This window comes from Diorhabda carinulata, chromosome 7 (assembly GCF_026250575.1).
Source record: "Diorhabda carinulata isolate Delta chromosome 7, icDioCari1.1, whole genome shotgun sequence".
In the NCBI taxonomy this organism is placed as follows: domain Eukaryota; kingdom Metazoa; phylum Arthropoda; class Insecta; order Coleoptera; family Chrysomelidae; genus Diorhabda; species Diorhabda carinulata.
This window is the reverse complement of record NC_079466.1, coordinates 22,897,700-22,912,397: the sequence shown is the minus strand read 5'-3', so window position 1 is coordinate 22,912,397 and position 14,698 is coordinate 22,897,700. Positions and strand designations below refer to the sequence as shown.

Sequence of the window (14,698 nt, the reverse complement as noted above, 5' to 3'; positions counted from 1 at the left end):
CGTGGAAAGACGACCTGAATCATCCTCAACATCTTCTGGGTAAAACTTTTTGCCATACATTTGTTTCGATTTCAAAGTTTCAGTTGCTGTTTTTATTAAGTTTAATGTGAAATTTCACAAAAATCCGTTGATGGGTTTTCACGTCTATTATTTTTACGGCAAAACACTGGTTTGTTTACAGACACGGTTTACAGTCGTTAAATTTTGGCACATGCGTCCTTTTTTGTGGCAGCACTAATAACGAAATTCAATTATGTACCATTTTGAGGAAAATTCTGTTAATAAAAGAAGCTTTCATTCTGTTTAGTAAATTATTACCCGAAAATGCATTAAAAGAAAATTAAAAGTTCTATCAAGAAGAACATTCAAACTAATAACACCTATTTGTGTTGCGCTTTCAAGTAAAAAAAAATGGAAAATTAACTGATAACAAAACAAAATGCAGTTTCTGTAGGCCATTAGATCGCGCCGTTTCTAATTGAAAAGCTCCCCTATCTCATACGTGATGAAGGACGATAAGAGGGTAAAATTCGTCTTATAATTAAGAGCTGGCTGTGCCACAAAAGAAAACAGTTGATTCTTGGTTCCTTTCAATTATATTTGCGATAGAAACAATCAATAAACTACCATCAGTACAAAGAATATATGATGGATGACTGTTTGTATCGAAAATATTCCTAGTAAGAAAATATACAGTATCGACGAAACAAAATAAAAGAATAATTTAATTTTTTATGGAACTCGCAACGAATTTTTTCATGGAAAAGTGTGTTTCAGTAATTGCTAGATATTCTATATCTCAAAATGTGCTACGAGCACGCGCTTACAAAGATATGCCAAGAATAGCGACCTTGCAAGAAGCCTCGTGGATTACAGGACAAAACCCTTCGGGAATCGAACCTAGTCAATATAAGAACTAATTTTACTAGGCAATGGAACGCACACACGAGTACGAAACATGCTAGCAAGAGATCGGCGACTGAATGATAGCAGAGGAATTAAGCATTCGGGTAAGAAAAAGATCTGTTCCCAATTTTTGCCACACATGCTTACAGACGAATAGAAAACAAAGATATTTCATCACCATGTGTGATCGTGATCCGTCCATTCTGTAAATCATCGGCACAGAGGACGAGACCTGGTGCTAGCAGTTCGCTACGAATTCCAAGCGGCAATCGAAGGAACGGTGTTGCCGTTTTAATACAATTATCGATGGATTTTTTCATAGAAAAGTATATTCCGGTGGTTGCTGGGTACACAAGATGAATAGTATGACATCTCAACAGCAACATGTGCTAAGTGCACCCGTTCGTAGAGATATATCAAGAAATACAACCTAGCAGAAAGCCTCGTGATTTACAAGACAAAACTCTCCGGGAATCGAACGTAGTCAGTGTAAGAGCTGGTGTCATTGGGCAGGTGTCAGACGAAAGAGATTTAATTACCATGTGGGATCGTCGTCACAGGGGATGAGACCTGGTGCTAGGCATTTCGATATGCTATCGAAGGCACGGTGTAGTTTCAAATCGTATCGAAGAGATTCGATCGAATGAAGTTACGTAATAAGAAATGATGTGTTCCACACACCGACTCCTTTTTTTGGTAACTGTTATATATACATAATTCCTCAGGATAATAGTATTCATTCTAGAATGTAATACAATATGTATCAAAGTACATTGAATAGTTTTTAAAAACATAACTGCTCTAATATCACGATTCTGTTATATTTAACGGCATTAAATAGTTTTTGAAATATAAATTTTCTCCACATCCTTTCTACTGCTTTCAGAAAAGCTCAGATATAAATAAACTTGACCAACAGTCCTGCGACAAAGAAAAAATAACTTAAGGTCACCACTTTACTTTAATGCACCATAAAATCCCTTCTTCCATCCAGTGGTAGCCGATTATAAACATAAATTCCGGTTGAATGGATATAAATCTCTCAAATTTTTGGAAAAAAAGATTTTTGTCGTTTTGACTAATTTTTAAATAAAGTTGAGGACATTGATGTCGGGATGAAAAATATCCAAGATACAAACAAGGAATGTTTTTGTATTTTAATATGCTTATACGCTGAATCTATGTGTTATGTAAATGTAAACTACTAGAAAACACAATATATATGTTACAAAATAGTTTTTTTACGTCAAAATTATTATAAACTGGTTAAGTTTTATTATTTATCAACTGTCTTACCTCAAAACTTCTTGTAAATAAATGTGAAAATCCTACTAGATCCAAATGTGCAGTCGATAGCGGAATAATACAACAGGTATCAAGATTCAATTACCTGGATAGGAGTGAATATATCTGGTGAAAGAAACCTGACAGAGGAGGTATGAACACAAGCGATTAAAGCATCAAAAGTCAGCGGCTGTCTGAGAGATATATTGTGGAGAAACAAAGCTCACAGAGCAGGACCAGAATCTATAAAACGTGTGTGAGACCTATCCTCACATATGCCTCAGAAAACCAGAGCCGAGACATCAACAACAAAAAGAATAATGAGAACCACAGAGATGATGCGAACCATCAAGTTAGTCACCCTCTGGTACCGAATAAGGAGTGATGACATACGAGAAGAATTGGGCGTACAGGATGTGGTAAGATGGGTCAGGGCACGACAAATATTCTGGAGGGAATGCCAGAAGACAGACAAAGTGGGCTAAAACTTAAAGACTGAACACACGCGGACCTGCAGGCAGACAGCCAAAGAGATGGTACGAGAGGTGGAGCTCATCTTCTCAGGAAGATCCAGGAAGAGGGCCGAACGTACAAGATACAGGAATAAGAAGAGGATCACGTAGAAAGAATGCCAGAAGACAGATAAGGTTAAAACTCAGAGACCTAACACACGCAGACCTGCAGGCAGACAACCAAAGAGATGGTACGAGAGCTGGAGCTCATCTTCTCAGGAAGATCCCGGAAGAGGGCAGAACATACAGGATTGAACAGGACCTGGTCCTATTAAAAGAAGAATAAGAAGAAAAATATTCGCATAATAGTTATCTCATTCGCGATTTTTAAATAAGAATTCTCTTCTAAAACTTCTGTATTGAATTTTGCAATGATGCCTGTAAAATTGATTCTACTGTCTATTTTTCTACAATCAACGTGTCGTGTTTACACTTGTGAGATATACAATTAATATACTTTCCTCTCCCACATTCTATTTATTAACTCTTTGTACAGCTTCGAGGAATGCTTGGGATCGTTGTTATACTGGAAAATAAATTTCCTGTAATAATTTTATAGCCTTCTATCTTCAAATACTTCCAATTTTTACCGGGTCGTCCTTCCTCCAAAACGTCCCCAAACCAACACCGAGCCTCCATCTTGTTTTATAGTCGAGATCAATCTAATATATTTGACCTGCTTCCAGATACTCCACTTAAAAATCTCAAAATAACTCATCACACCATAAAAAACTCTTTCCCACACAATTTTTATGTGGTTCAGTCCACTGCAGCCTCTAAATTTTATATTTGACGTTTGACGAAGAGGTTTCTTCACTTAAACCCTTCCAAAAAGTGATCAAAAGCAGATCCGTAGGTTCTGATCTGAGATGCTAACGTTTTCTTGTACAAAGCTCCTGGTGGATGCATATTTTTTAACCGTGTAGTTCATGGTACGTCGAAGTAATGGTACGGGTACTTTTGCCCAAACTAAGAAGTCTTTCGATTAGTGTACCTCAAACTACAGGTCACCAAATACATTCAATAATCTTGGCGTTATTTTGAACTGCATTTTACTGTATCCATCCTTCTATTTCTCATTTATTTTAAACAAAAAAAACTATGATAAGATAAAATTAGGAGATATCATCAGAGGGAGTCTTAAGTCTTCTTGTAATGTTACCATGGTCGTCAAAAACCATGTTCTATCGACGCAAAAAGGTTGTACTCTACAAAGAATCAATTTACAGTCTATTTTCTATCAGACACTTCAATTTTTAAATGTTGATTAACATTTACCACAACTTCTAATCATTGTATATTTTCTAAATAGTGAATTATTGTAGTGATGCCACTGGTATTGGTTCACAAAAAAATCTTGTCCATCATCAATCCTTGTCTCTATTATATTCTCGACAATTGTCCATTGAATCTTTTTTAAAAGAAAACATCTTGACCGACGTGCGAAAAGCAAGAAAGTGGTGATTTCGAATTTAAACTGACACAATAGGAAATCAGCGCGGACATTTCCAGAATAAACACGATTACCGCTTCTTTCACTCCTGCGGTAAAAGCCGATGTTTCTAACAAAAAAACATGCCTAGTGTGAAGTTGAAACGTTAGCACCTTCTAGATTTTCTCAAGAATATATAGTGGATTCTACGTGAAGTGGCTATATCGTTTCAAAGGTTTGCTAAAACAAAAAAATATCTGTTATGAAGAATTAAATTCGTCGGTGTTTGAAAAATGGTTTATAAACTTTTTGAATGAACTGGTTTTTCCTCTAAACTCTAAACTAACAAGGTCTGCAAAAAGTATCCAGTTCGATTCTTCCTTTCTTAATGGAAAATTATTAATATTGGCATTGGAAAATCACTGATCGTTTTCTTTAAACTTCAAACAGGGGTCGTTCGGCTCACGGTGGAACGCACCCGGCGAATACTTCTCGGCTTTATTAAATTATGATTTTTCACAACAAAACCATCGATTTATATATAAAGTGAATTTATAGACCTCCTCAATCAAATATTCATTCTTTTTACGAGAACCTTCTAAATTTACTCCACGATCTACCTATTAAGAACAAAAAAGTTTGATGCCGTGATTATTGACTTTACTATAGATTGACCCAATCGAAACTCTCTGGTAAAAGTCAATTAATCTAAATATGCACGTGGTTTTACAGCTCTAATTACTAAAACAATTCTAGAGTACATAGTTTTTGATTTTCTACCCCATGATGTGAATCACTCAGTAATTCAGGCTGACCATGAAGCAGTTTTCTCGAATTTGTATTACCTTGTAAAGTAAAGTTTGTGAGGATTTTCTCTACACAAAAGCTCACCAAATTTCATAAACTGTTTAGCAAATGATTAGATTGATCTTTCTAAATATATTGACTCTAAATTTTCAGATTTCCTCAATGAAACTATCAGGTGAATTGAATACAGCTTTTCCTTTAGTTTGATTAAATAAAATTTCTATTTATTAGTATTGTAAATCATCAACAGAGAGTAGACAGTTGTGAAATTTGTTTCGATGCAAAGAGAAAATTTTCATTGATAATTTGTAACAAAAAATTTTCCGGATGCTTTAGCCCGATCTGCTAGCGAACGCAATTCAAGTTGTGGGATATACTAACAGTAATAATCCACAAAGGAGATTTACAAACAAACCCATATACAGGTGAAGCTAATATAAGCGTCCTAACAATGGAAATGTGGCAGTTAAAGACGAAAATGTGAAGGTGAATAAACCAAATCGTTGAAATAGGCGATTGGGGTATACGAAGAAAAAGATTTGACACGTGCTTTCTTTAAATAACTAGAAGATCGTTAGGTTTCAAATTTTTTGTGAATCTATATGGTTTCTAGGCTTAACCAAACAGGAATCATTATTTTTTTTACATATTCCGAAGATAATACAAAAATTGCTTGAAATAATGATCGGATGGATTAGTTTTGACTGGTGTTACCTGTATATAACGGAATGACATAAGGTATTATTGCGTGTTCTCTGGATATTTAATTAACTGTAGTTTCTATCACAATCTATTAATTCCCATTAATTCGGGCGGTGCACATAACCCGTGATAGTAAGAAATTTATCGGCTAGATTGGACATTATCATAATGGATATTTTTTTCCAGTTCCGTGTTCGGAATGAGAATATGGAAATTTTGAGGCGTTCTGATATATTCTACTAAAGGACTTACTTATAAAAAAAAACGTATAAATGTCAACTAAATTTTATTTAATTGGCCATAAACGTGTTTAATTTGAACGATAGTATACAGTTTTTCTGCCCTGCAGGATACCGCGAAAAAATGATTCCATGATTTCGCATTTAGTAGTTAAAGGTCTAATAGACCTAAGGGTCTTAGATAAAAAGACAATTTAATATTTTTCATATATGCTTTATAGTATACAAAATACTTTTTGTGACATATATTGAATGAATATTCATTTATAAAATGATTGTATACAACACCATAGAGACATTTTAAAAAGTTTGGGTACAACATTCTGTTAACAAAAATATAAAATTCAAAGAAAAGCTTATCTTTAAACATCCACAGACTCCCTAAATAACAAGTAGTCTTTATTATTTAAAAAAAATACAAAATTGATAAAATCTCTTTCTCGAAATTTCTTAATCAGACTTTATGAGATTATTCTGTATATAAAGACTTCCATAGTTAGTCTACACTTCAACTTCTTTGTCTTGAGTAGAGTTTTCTCTTTTTAAATACATTTATCCCAAAAAGAAAAAAAAATGAATAAAAATCCTTCTTATTTCGACATTTTAAGACCACCCTGTATTATAAGGCACTAATAATCGGTCTAAACTTGGATGTGGTTATCATTAGTATATTTTTTCTCTACTTCAACAATCCTTTTTAGAACAGAAGCATATAATTCATAAAATCACTTTTTTGGAAATTCTTAATTCGACATTTTGAGACCACCCTGTATTGCAAGCTTCGATATGATTATGATTAGTATAATTTTTCTCCATTTTCTATTTTATTTCTCTTCCACAATCCTTTTTCGAACAGAAGCATAGATTTTCTGAAAGCACTTTTACGGAAATTCTTAATTCGACTTTTTGAGACCACCTTGTATTATAAGATACTCATGATCGGTTCTAAGCATTAATACGATTATCAGAAGTATAATTTTCTTTCAATTTCACAATATTTTTTCAAACATAAGCATAGAATTCCTAAAATCACTTTTGAGGAAATTCTTAATTCGACATTTTGAGACCACCCTGTATTATAAGACACTAATGATCGCTTCTAAACTTCAATACTGTTATCATAAATATAATTTTTCTCTACTTCCACAATATTTTCTTTAACAGAAGCATAAAATTCCTCAAAGCACTTTTACGGAAATTCTCAATTCGACATTCTAAGACCACCCTGTATTGCAAGTTACTAATAATCGGTCTAAGGTTCGATATGATTATCATTAGTATAATTTTTCTCCATTTTCTATGTTATTTCTCTTCAACAATCCTTTTTCGAACAGAAGCATAGATTTTCTGAAAGCACTTTTACGGAAATTCTCAATTCAACATTAGACCACCCTGTATTATAAGATACTAAAAGCACTTTCACGAAAAGTGAACCTGATCGATTCTGTAAAGTGTATATATGCCAACGGTCCTGTACTTAAAGAAATCATAAAGAGATTAAGGGATTTTTGGTAGAAGGAGCCGAACTTAAGCTCATACGCACAGAAAAGCACTTTTGAAAAAAGTTTTTCCGAGAAAACGGCTTATCGAAAATAATAAACTGAACAGCTAAACAAACATCTAAGTGACTCCGGAAAAACGAGGCTATCATAAAAATTACATAGGGAGGAAAAGAAAGCGGTGCATAATATTTACATACACTGCTCAACCGTTGACGTGGAAAATCTGAATGAAACTTTTTCAAGAATAACCAAAATTCTGCATAACTTTGAAACATTTATTAAGAAAATAAAATTGGATAAAGAAAGGAAAGAATCGGCGTTAAGAAATATTTAAAGAAGCTTAAAAAATAGTCAAAATTATCGCAACTTCAGTTATTTCAACATAAATTAATTGCAGAGTTTTCTTTTTTGCGGGTATTTACCTATAGAAACCTATCGATGACTGTTTGCTGCATTGGAAAACTTATTGCCATCCGTTTTCAATAATTATGGATTATAGGAGAACAGCCAATGTATCTGGAGGCAGATCCAGAGCTGTGGACTTCAAAAGCACTACCACGCCGATTCTGAGACTTCTCGCAGCTTTAGCTTTTATTACTGTTAATGATTAGGTTAGGTTAAGTTGAGTTGAGTTTGTTTATTACGACGATGCAATAAATTGTGATAGATTCCAGAAAATGAAAAAACGAATTGATCTATTTGGCTCAAACTTTCTTTAAAGTCTATATATGAATTAAAGAACTAGTATTTGGCGAATATTAAGAGTACGGGCTACAATAAGAATAACTATTTGATCATTCATGTAGTCACAAGACTAATAGGAAAGAAATTCCAAGAAGTAGAGGATTTAAATATAGCGTACATAGATCTGAGAAAGGCTTTTGACACAATAGATAGACAAGAAATCTAAATACCAACAGCTAGAGGAAAATGTATGCGAAAAACTAAGGTACGAAAATTTATAAATATATGGAATAAAGAAGTCGAAAGAATGAACATGGATATCAACTGGAACAAAGGGAGAGTATAAAAGAAATAAAATGCAAAGAAGACATTGTATAAAGAAAGAAAATCATATTCTTGAAGTTAATTAGACAAATTCTCGTTCACTCACATGCATATTCGATTTTTTGACAATTTTTTCTTGAAATAAGCATATAATCGCTCGAATTGTTGTATAATATATATATACGAATATAGAGAAAATGAAGCAAACAAAAATCTCATGAACTTAGTTTGCAATTAATTCGCATCGGAAATGTCAATATTTATGCGCTTTAGGACTGCATATATAGGAGTTTACGTAGAGTTGTTTCAAAGTTAGTTTACTGCAATGAAAATGTACACTCATAATGTTCAATAGAAAGCATATAATAGTACAGTCAATTCAGGGCTTTACCGTATAATCAAACAAAAGTTAAAATTCTGTGTAAACTTTCATTTTAATACTGCAAATAATGTTTCAAAACGTTCTTATATATTTAATGTGAAACTGTGAATTTAAATCACAAAAGTTGTAGGGATTGAAATTTTCTACAAATTTTATATTAAATATTTTTATTCGCTCAACCGTTTTAGGGGTTTATAGGGCGAAGGTGTACGTGTTATAGCGCAAAATTCCAGTTCATAGGACGGTTTTTTAACTTTAAATTATCTAAATATTGTTAAATTAACTATCTAATACATTTTATTAACAAATACCACTCGAGCCGGCTATACCAAAGCAACAATTGTCAACAAGTAGCATGGAACAGTCTTCGGGAAAATCGCCAGTCGCACAAACCAGTTCGTTGCCACTTAAGTAGCACTTGGGATATCATTTATATCAATGTAACTAAATTCAATCAGTACTAGCGGAAAATAAATTCAAGATCGTACCGTGAGATTGAGGGCATTATTTCCACTCGCAATATAGCTGTCAAAAAGATTCGTTCGAATTGGATACCGTTTGAGCAACTTGGAGCGGTCAATTCTGAATGATACACCAGCATTTGTTTGCCAGAAGTGTTGGAAACTAATCGCTGAAGACGAATCATTTTCCGCAACGACGAAGCGAGGTTAACGTTTTTCTAAACCTGAAGAAGCGGTTGATGCGTTCAAATCACTTGTTTTGGAGATACCTCAATCGGCTCAAACGCATGCACAGTGTATTGATCATAAAACCATATCTTAATGCTTAAGTAACAACCCTCGTAGTGCATACTGACTTTGAAGTATGATTCATAGAATATTCATTGTATTAACATTTAGCCATAGTTGTGGTAGCCAGTTTCAACTTCAAATATTTTCACTTCTTTTTGAATATTCCAGCTTAGTTGTCGAATATTTGGTTCTCTAATTTTCAGTCATTCTTCATAATTTTTTGATTGACTCCAGTTAAGAACTCTTACCGGCATCAGCTTCAACTTGAACAAAATCTCAATTTTTGTTCAGAACAAATCGTATAATCAGTTTGGTTTGATTCATTCTTGTTACTAATTTTCAGAAAAGTCAAGTTTGTACCCTAAGATCATCCAAATTTCTTCCAGATTCATGCAACAATGAGAAAAAAATCTCTAAACCAGAAGTAGACGGTTTAAAGACTTAATTGGCTCATGACCAATGATTTTATTAAGAGAAATAATTATAGGAACGACATCAAAGCGAAATAAAAGCGCGCGAATCATATTTCTCAATAAACACAAATTTGAGCATAAATAAATTATCAATTGACTTGTTTATTCACTAGTTCAGTTTCACGGAGTGAAAAACTTATCCTATCTGAAATCCTGCAATATGTCGATATTGTTTTAATAATTTTTCTCGTAAATAACGTTTTTCCTTTGTTTCAGGTACGAAAATGTCATATCCTCACTTCGCAAATCAGTCCTAGCGGAAATGAGAATTGCAGTCTCAAAAGGTAATTGCTTTGTGTGCCATTTTTTTTTTTTTTCATTCCATATTGAAAACGCAGATAAAACCAGCCAGATATTGAAAACGATAAAAATGATTTTGCTAAGGAATTCAAAAGCGTAAAATATGAATATTGAATGAATGATAAATAGTTTTTTTTATATTTTTTTGAATATTAGGGGACGATGCATCCCTAAATACAATTTAAATATATTCAAGTTTTCTGCTGAGTTAGCTGAAACTTTTCTTTTGAAGTAGGTATCGAATCAGGTGAAGTTTTCAACTTCATTAATAGCTTCAACAAAAAAGTTCAATATAAAACTTTTTTGAAAGCAATGCTTCAATATTTTCACCCATATTTCATACGAGGTGTGTGTGTGTGTGTATATTTTCTTAACAAAGTAAATAAAAAGTTTTGCAAATCACACTTCATTCAAAATGCGTTTCGATAACCAAGTTATCGTCTTCAGAGACAGTTCGCCTTCAATATCTGAAGATGATAACTTGGTTATCGAAACGCGCGTCAGACAGTGTAATCGTGAGTGTGTATGAATAATCAAAGTTGCATTCATAAAACTGGAAATGTATGTTTTTCTAATACAAACACTATTGTTTGCTCCAATTAAAAATTTCTATCTGGATTGTTGGAAACTTCGCCGCTAACATAATGGTTTGAGTGTAAAGTTTAGAAGGAGAAATTAAATTTTAATATCTATCGCCCTTTTCTCAAAACGCGAAGACAAATAAATGGGGACTTAAAAGTTTCTTTCCAAACTAAAGTTGGCGGTTTGGCGAGAAACAAAAGACGAGTTTAAATTAGCATACAACAGGTAGAAGAGAGGGGATATGGGAGAAAAGTGATTGCCGAGATACCGCAGTGTTATTAAACACAAATATCTTTTGTTAAAAGTTTAGTTTTAACTGAAAATCTGGGAATTTCGGATTTGTTTTCACATTTTTTTCATAAAATTCGCTCGATTTAATAGCTCAGATTAACGTTATGCTTTGTTATATTTTTTCTAACAATGTCAAATATTTTCAACTCACTGTTTTGCGTTTAGCTTCCTTTTATCTGATTATAATAGTCCGGTCAAATAGGACCAAAAAATAAGAGTGAAGCTATATAAATTCTCATCGAGCTGAAAATCAGTAAAATTGTTCAATATACAATTGAAAATAAAATTTGAATGTTTCCCATCATTTCCGTGTATGGAAAAAATTTTATTCAAAGTCAAAGATCAAAAAAAGGTGTTTTTCGCGATTATCAATAAAACGGTAAGTTTTATCACAAAAATACCTTAGACAAAAACTGTAGATCAGGAAATTATTTACAAGAAACGTATTAATAGTGTTTTTCCTACGAGCCACCATTTCTGAGATATAACGATGCAAAAAGTTGTAAATAAATACGCTTATAGATTACGAATGGTTTATTATTTTTATACTCTTTCTTTCATAAAAATAGACCATATGTAGGTCTTCCTTTTCCTTTATTTTCTATTTCCCAATCTACCTAATATCATTTTTTACTAGTTTCATTCCGAAACATAAAATCGGTATAAAAATGTGGCACGAGTACGAATTCCGTGGCTGGATTTGACTATGCCATTTTGTAAATCGACCCAAAATAAGTCGAAAATGAAGAATACAATTTTTCGATATCTCGAGTCGTTTTTGGAAAAAATCTATTTCCATTTAATATTTGTAAATATCAATTTAACCTAACCTAACCCAACATAACCTAACCTAACCTAACCTAACCTCACCTACACGTGGTGCACTTTAAGTGTTAAGAATCGTGAATTTTTTACAGCCAAAATTGTCTAAAAAGAATTTTTCTCCGCATGAGGATTATTTAGTTTTATTTTATTATTATTTTTGTGGTTATGGCTCATTTTGGTATAAAAATCTGTTTTTTTAATAGTATTTTGGAGTATCAAGGTAAATAATATAAAAATTAAATAAAAAATCTTTTATTTATCGAATTACAAGATTCATATTGAATTTGAAGTGATAAAATATTCATTTGAAACGAAGTATTGAACGCCATCTGTTCAATAAAGCGAATTTTGAACTAACGTTTAGTTATAAAGTTAAGTATCGATATCCCGAAAACGAAGCGAGATATCAAAAAATTTCATGATTCATTTTCGATTTATTTTGGCCTAATTAAGCCAAACCGAAGCGCCATGGAAATCGTAATCTCCTCGAAAATGTCATAGAAAGCAAACCACTTTGTTATCATATATTTTTATCCAATTTCCTCTTCATCATCTCGATTTTGTGTCTAAAACTGCGCCCTTACGTTGCTTATTAGCTCTACATTTTTAAGTACACTGGCGATTCTGATCTGGACGGGTAAAATCGATACAAAAAATCAGTTACTGATACTAGGGTGTCGAAAAAAAAGCTAGAAGAAAGCATATTCTAGATTTATCAGGCATGTAGGGATAGATTGATCGACATAGACCAAGTACATCACCTCTTCAATGGGTTGACTAGATCAAAGCAATCCCAGCTATCAGTAAATGATCTCATCAAGTCCTTGTTATAACGAGAAATGAGGGAAATAAAGAAGATAATTATTTTGAGAACTACAGAATTATTGATGAAGAGAATCGTAGGGAAAATAACTTTTCAAGTATGGAAATAGCTACTGGGCAAATAAAAGATGAAAACGGAACAGTTCATAATGGAATAATCGCCAAAATCACGGCAGAACTAATAAGTGACGACAACAAAACGGTTTGTCATTGTAATTCCAATAGGAATTGAGTTAAAGAAACAACAGAGAACTGTCGTTATTTTAGTTTAACAAAGGTAATATTCAAGGTACTAGTCCTTGGAAACGCTCTGATGAAATACTACATCACAGATTCAATCTTTAACCTAATAGACTTCGTAAAAAGTAATAGTCTAGGACGTATTCTAGATTTAGAAGACACCAAACTAGATCTGAAAATATTGCAGTGGAAAATGCTACCAGTTAAATCTATTTTGCAGCTGTTAGTATGAAATTTGGATGACTGTATATTCAAATTTTCAATTAAAATCGTCCTTGCAATATTTTATTCATAGATTAACACATTTTCTCATGGGGAAATTCGTATTTCGCGATTCAAATTAGGTTACACTACATCTATATTATGAAAGCGCTCCTGATCCTGCATCCATGATTCTAATCCTGATAAAACGTAACAGCATTGCCGACCAAAAAAATTCAATTGCCGCACCGCATTCGAGGATTTTCCTATTTTCACTATGTTTTCATCGCAATCTGAGTGAAAGCTTTCTCCGAAGAATTCCAATTATTGCTGTTTTGTCGAAAGTACGTTCACAGGCAAGAGATTCTTCATCGGTTTTTTTTAAAGGCTCCGACTCGAAAATTTGCTACAAAAATATTAATTACCCAGTTTGAAAAATGATTGGCAATGAATGTATGTTGATTAATTCGTATATTATTAACAAAAACTGTAATTTCATATGATACTTTTAAATCAGTATTAAAAGAAGTGGGCTAAATCAGGATGAACACTTTTAAATAGAAAAACTTCGCAAAAAAATCGCAATAAATACCAATCCAACAAGTGGGCTGAATATTTCGTATGTTATCATAGGAAAAAACATTTTTTTTAAATAAAATTTCGAGGGCGATACGACGATTTTACGATACCAAGTCGCTGGGGGCTAGATCTCGAGGATACGGTGGATTCGGAAGCAATTCGAAACCAAATTCTTGTAATTTCACCACCTTCTTATGAATTTGCGACACCTTGACGAAACAACACATTTTTCTTCTTGAAATTTTGTCGTTTTCTACAAATATCGCAACGTAGGAATCGCCTTTTACGGGTTTTTCCTTTTAAAGAAAATATTATAACATGTGCATCCCAAAATACTTTTTGTCCTTGACAGATGAATTTTGCTTTCCACAATTTGTGGAAGTCAGTTCATTTGGCTGACACTAATCGGAATCATCATGACGAATACGCTACGTTTACATTTTTAGGTTATTTTCAAAAACTAATAATAGACTAATAGTGAGAAAGGTTTGTGGGGTTGTTTGTGATTTGAATTGAGACAACTGCAGTTTAGGAATTGGGTAGAACAGAATTGGAAAGAACAGAAGAAAGGAACAAAAACAAAGGTAGGCTCGACAATCAAACGGTTCTTCGCAGAATAGGAGTAGGCTGTTAAAGCTGCGGTTGCATCATTCCCTATGGCCGACCATTTGGCTGGTGAACCAATTATTCAAGACACATGAAATTCGCGGAAAATCTGCAGCACTGATGACCAAATAACATTATGACAGCTGTCAAATTTATACACATGTATTTTGAAGGTTGCAGTCAACTGAGGATTATATGGATTTAATACTAAGAACGCCTACGAACTTTTCAGCCCACCTAATGACTGATTCAG

At 33.1% G+C, this 14,698-nt stretch overlaps 1 protein-coding gene across 5 annotated transcripts in view; it reads left to right on the top strand.

Annotated features, from left to right (window-relative positions):
• The window catches only part of LOC130896390 (uncharacterized protein CG43867), a 291,476-nt gene that overhangs the window by 196,199 nt on the left and 80,579 nt on the right, over positions 1-14,698 (top strand). The window lies entirely within an intron of this gene.